The following is a 6,000-nucleotide window of genomic DNA, read 5'->3' on the forward strand; positions in this document are numbered from 1 at the left end:
AGGAAGAGTCTGAGCACGTTACTAACAGCCACGACAAAGCTAATATTTGCCTAAGCATGAGTGCAGCACCGGACGGCCCCGTCTTCGTTATTTGTGAGAGCGAGGTGCATACAGGTTACAGAGAGAGACGAAGCCATGACGTCATCATTTCAGGAAAGACGCGGCTCGCGTGTACAGACAAAAGCGCCATTTTGAAATGTAGCCACACTGGGACCTGTTTTCAAAAATTATTATTTACGGTCTCCCAAAATGCCAGATCCGTGTGGACGCACAGCCTAGGGGACAAACTACCTTTGCGGATACATCTAATCTCGTTTCCATGTGGACAGGGCCCAAGTCTAGTTTCAAATATATGCAGTGCAAAGAAGCTGAATGAAATTGTAAAAAAATAAATAAAAATGATTTCACCATATTTAAGTAAAGAACTAAATTACCGACTACACTCTTACAGATAGTGAGTAACAGTGCTGCTGGGAATGCCGTTTGTTGGACAAACCTCAATCTCTCTCAAATTGATTTCTATTGTTGTATAAAGCACAATGTTTGGGTCTATATTTTTTTTCTTTTATTGTATGTTGAGAATTTTTCTGTGAATTTTATTCCAAAATGGTTTATATGTGATGTCTGACAACAATGATTAATGGGAGGTTCATACTCTATGAACTTGTAATCTACACTCACCGGCCACTTTATTAAGTGTGCCTGTTCAACTGGTTGTAAATGAATCAATAATATAGCAGCCAATAAATGTACTTAGGCATCTAGATGTGGTAGATACGACTTGCTGAAGATCAAACTGAGCACCAAGGAGGGAAATTTTGATGTTTAATGGTTGTTGATGCTAGACAGGCTGAGTCTGAGTCTTTCACAAACTGCTAAACTTCTGGGATTTTTAAAAACTATCATCTCTCAGGTCCAAGAGACAGAACATATCCAGTGAGCGTCAGTTGTAGGCATGTCTCATTGATTTCAGAGAAGGATGAGCAGACTGGATGACAGTAGCTCAAGTAAACACTGGATTCAACTAAGGTGTATGGAATACCATCTATGAATGCTCAACACATTAAAGCTTGAAACAGATTTACTACAGCCGCAAAAAAACAAATATGCAACTAAGAACAGGACGTTTACCAAACACTCACCAAAATAGGACATATGTCTGATGAATCTGTATCACAGCTGAAAGATGGCAGCTTTAGAATGTAAAGTAAACAATATGAAAGCAAGGATCCATCCTGCCTTGTATCAACAGTTCTTGGCGATGGTATAATGGTGTGGAGAAATTTTGCATTTTGGTAACCTTAGTAAATGAGCCATCATATAACAACACAGGATGCCGTGTTATTGTCGGTGTACCCATGTTCTGATGGCTAGTTCTTGAGCAGGAAAATAGACAATATCATAAAAGTCCAATCAGCTGACACTGTTTTGAGCTCCCTGTACTCCACTGGCCTCCACGGTCACCAGGTCTCAACCCAACGGAGCACCTTGGGGGACGTGGCGGAACTGGAGATTTGCGTCACGGACGTGCAGCCAACAAATCTGCAGCAGCATAATCTCTGTGGAGCGTTTCCAACACCTTGAGTCTATGGAACAAAGAATTATGGCAGTTCTCAACGGAAAGGGGTGTAAAAATGTCCTACTGGCAAAGTGTAGCTTTTAAAGTTGCGGATTAGTGTATGTAGATATATTCAAAGCTAGGCAACTGCTATCATGAGTTACTCTACTATAGAATGACTGTATTAGAAATGTCTGCTTTCAGAATCTGAGTCTAAACTCAAATTCTTGCCGTGAGCTTGATATAAACTGTCAGCTACATTACTCGGGAATCAGCTCTGAATGAGTTTGCGTGACTGGCGTCGGTGCACGCGCAGGTGCCAGGTTAGCAGCTTTTCTTTAACAGGGGTAGTGATGGTGACGCGCGCGCGCGTGTGTGTGTGTGTGTGTGTGTGTGCGCGCGCATTGTTTGCTTTATAGCTGCGTGAATCATTTGCGACAGACGCCGGAACACCTAACGCGGAACGCAGCTCTCCATTTTCAGGCGGACTCTGCGTGTACTTGTCCACGCACAGAGCTGCCTATCGACTGACGCGCGCGCACACGCGCACCAAACGCAGGGGAGGTTAGAAAGCCTGGTGGCAATAATTACATTCAAGGCTCCATCCTTTGTCCATAACCTGCTGCTGCGTCTTTATCACCGAAGTAGGCTGCGGGCGCGCACGCATGAAAAAAAAAAAGTTAGGGGATTTATTAGCGCCCACTTTGGGATGCTGCTATATGGCTACCGCGGTGACGGGTGGGAAATATAAAAACATCTGTAGGAAACTTTCAAATGATACCAGGCTGGAACACAGGCTGGTTTTAAGAGAAGACCCCGCGCGCAGATATAGCGCAAAGGAGCATAGAGTTTCGACATAAAACAGACACTAAGCGACTTTTAATAAACTGATGTTGAATCTAATGAACCCTTAGCATAACTGATGTCCACCGATTTACATTAAACAGCAGGTGCTCGAGGTCCAGCGGCGTGGCATCTCATTGGTTTATAGTTTAGTTTATTTCCCCAATAGAATAAAAACACATTGAAACGAAATTGATTTTGTCTTGTGGTTTGGGTCAAACCTTTTAGGATACATGCAGATACATCCTGCTTCAACTTTATCCTACACCAACATCACATTCCAACTTTCATCAGACTTCAGCATAGTATGATTTCCCCCCCACCGCCTCGGACCATAATCCAACCCCTCCTCCCTCCTTTTTCCATATATCTGCATATTTGCAAACAGTGGGTCGTATTTTTCGCACCTACCAGAGCAGATTCAAGCAGAGGGGAAGGCTCCCACAGTCCGAGCGGTCCGTGTCTCTCCCAGCCTTGCCGTGGCGAATGGTGACAAAAAAAAAGGAGAAAGAAAGAAGAGAAGAGAAGACAGGGGCACAAAAAGCTTCTTTTTCAAAAAGACACAATCCTAACCCGGTGCCTGCGTGGTAGTGGCAGACGTGGAGAGAAATAACATAAAATAAAATTCGGATTTTGCGTTGGTTAAATTAGAAAAGCGCACTTTCTCAGAGGCTGTGCTGAACGCGTGGGTTCCCCGAGCTTTCTCGGCGCTTGCAATCCCACCTCTACATCCCCGCTTGCAGAGAGGAACATGCAAACACATTTCATAGATTTTTGGAGCCTCCCGGAAAACCTGGAGTGGAGTTCTGGGCGAGATCTGGGCGAAAGAGAAGCTGCCTCAAAATAAACCTGCACGCAGACAGGGCACAAATTAGGGCACAAACAATACTTTACGCCCTGTACCCAAAATGGGAACGACGACTATTTGGCCTTTTACTGACAATTATTATCGATTAAGAGGAGTTATTACACAAAACCATCTGGATTAGGTGAAGTTTACAAATGGGTTGGAAAAGGACTTAAAATGATCCCCGTGGTCTGCAGGTTAGATAATGGCCTCATGTTCTTACCCTGTTAAAGTTTGATGCAGGACCACTCTGGATAAAAGGTGGGACCCATGCATGTACTGTTTTGTTTTAAATTTTTAATATAATTTTTTTATCCTCATTTGATACACAAAAAAGTCCTACAAAGCAGACTAATAGATAGATAGATAGATAGATAGATAGATAGATAGATAGATAGATAGATAGATAGATAGATAGATAGATAGATAGATAGATAGATAGATAGATAGATAGATAGATAGATAGATAGATAGATAGATAGATAGATAGATATGAAAGATCTGCTCTTTAGGGTCATGATTTTCAACCTGTGGTTCTACTACCAGTACTACGTTTAAAGTAGATCTGCTTGTTATTCACCTCATAAATAGTTGATAACAAAATTTCTAATGAGAATCATTAAAGGAGTATAACACAAGTTTGCCCCCTCTGGTGACAAGTTGAAATGACACCAGTGTTGTGCACGTGCAATTGAGAAGAGGAAAGCGTCTGCCACTTTTGTTTAGACACATATTGTCTTGTAAGAAAGTTCTAAATGTTGAATTTAGCCCGTGCTTTCTCGCTGATATGTCAGTTGCGGCAGAAACTCAACAAACAAGGTGAACGAGCACGTAAAGAGCATCACACCCACGCGTATGCCCAGAGAATACGCCCTGAATCACTCTCTCATGAACTGACTAATTAACCCTATAGAAGAAAACTTATTTTACACCCAATTGTAAGGGCATGTGTAGGAAAGGAAAAAAAATCTAACCTTCAAACGTGTCCAATGCTCCTTTAATTTGGCTAACGAGCTTGAACTGATAAAAGTGTAGCAGTTGATGTACATTGATCCTGTGAAAATAGAAACTGCTCAGGGGTGAAGTGAAAAAAAGATTTTGGAATATAAACACAAAACAAAAAAGCCCAAGTTTTGCTACTATTTTCAATTTCTTGACAATTTGATCCTACTTGGAAATTTTGGTCTGGAGAATTTGGTCTAAAAGAATGTCAGTTACGTGTGCATGTTGACAAATATAGTAGTTATGCAAACCTTTATAGAGTACATGTTGTAGCTATTAACAGAATCATTATTTAACTTTTGCAATTTTGATGCCTGTTTCCAAGCTGGGAACATATATTATGTAAAAGTCAGTCAATTCACCACCTCGTCCCTGTGTAGATATGTAGCATTGCCCTTTTATCCATAGCTACTTCCATTTTTTACACGCAAACATTGTGAACCCAATGCCCTTAAATGATTGTGCATACGTTTATTTGTTTTTACCATCAGGTATTCTCAGAAATTATGGAGATAACTAGCTATAAAAATGCTAAAGCTTCATGCGTTATCTAATTTAATTAAATATTTTTTCTCCTGCAATGTTTTTTCACCCTGCTTAAATGTTTGTGTTCAATTACAATTTGGGCCAGTTGACCCATAAAATGTGACACATCATTACTCCTAGTCAAACTAATAAGAGCTCGTACAGATAAATATTTCTTATCGGAGTCCTAAAACCACATTTTTTTACAATAGTCCATGAGTGCTTTATAGATAAGTATTTTTTTTATTGCTTGTCATTAAAGCAGGTACAACAGTTCCCCTCGGTAGGTACAAATTGACGCAGGTTGGAAACAAAACATCCTACAATGAAAAAAAAGATACATTACTATAACGACAAAGACAATTTCCATGATGCACATCCAGTCTTGGTTCTTGCATGAATGGAGCCCTGGGCCAGCACCTTCTTCTGCTGGTCCACAGCCAGTCAAAATGCAGGAAATCATCTAAGTTCAGAGGTGGGGTGAAACACCCTGCAGTCCCACACAAATTACCCCTTTTTTATCTCTATAGAAAGAAATGGCAAATCCCAATTGAAAGAACATGCAAACTTCTTCCCGTCACAACGGACATATTAGTAAAAACAAATAGTGCTTGTCCCTGAAGTACAATGAAGAATACAACAAAACAAGTATGAACAATATAAACAGTGTGTTATGGTGAATTAAACTAAAAGGTGGGGCCCAAATGAAATCCTGCACATGGCTTCATACAACCTCCCATCAATCAGCTCTGATGATGATGAGGAACGGGGGGAAACAATAAAAAGCAAAGCAGCAAAAATATCAGCCCTCGCATCCAGCTCTGTCAAAAACTCCATTCCAGTTCTTCCGACTGCCTGTCTGCTGGCAGGCGGCCAACCCAAGTGTGTGGAAATGACACCGCCAGGGCGGCAGAGATTTTCCTTCATTTCTCTTCTTCCCGATCGCAGACTGGCTGACATTGGCTAGAAAGTGGAGCAGCTCGTCAGGGACAATCAATGCGAATCGATTGAGCTGCGCGGCTGAGGCTCCAGAGCTGGAAAATATCGCGGCAGCTGAAGAGAGAAAGAGAGAGAGAGAGAGAGAGCGAGAGAGAGAGAGAGAGCGAGGGAGCGAGACAGAGGGAGAGAAAGAGGAGGGGGTGTTAAACTAAACTCTGCCCGTAGCCAACAAACATCCCTGCAAATAAATGCGCTCTGACCCTCATAAACATGACGCTCACTCTGC

General features: G+C 41.7%; 1 protein-coding gene across 3 annotated transcripts in view; it reads right to left on the reverse strand.

The window, feature by feature from the left end:
• The window catches only part of cxxc5a (CXXC finger protein 5a), a 37,064-nt gene extending 33,907 nt beyond the window's left edge, over nt 1-3,157 (reverse strand). The window contains exon 1 of one of the 3 annotated variants that reach the window (XM_021312180.2): nt 2,813-3,157. The gene's annotated coding sequence lies outside the window, so the exon portion shown is untranslated. Of the gene's footprint in view, nt 1-2,808 lie in introns of all 3 variants that reach the window. The other 2 variants (XM_036143146.1, XM_012855292.3) reach the window with 2 other exon arrangements.
• Between the last annotated feature and the right edge of the window lie 2,843 nt (nt 3,158-6,000).

The sequence above is a fragment of the Fundulus heteroclitus genome, chromosome 11 (genome assembly GCF_011125445.2).
Source record: "Fundulus heteroclitus isolate FHET01 chromosome 11, MU-UCD_Fhet_4.1, whole genome shotgun sequence".
Classification (NCBI taxonomy): domain Eukaryota; kingdom Metazoa; phylum Chordata; class Actinopteri; order Cyprinodontiformes; family Fundulidae; genus Fundulus; species Fundulus heteroclitus.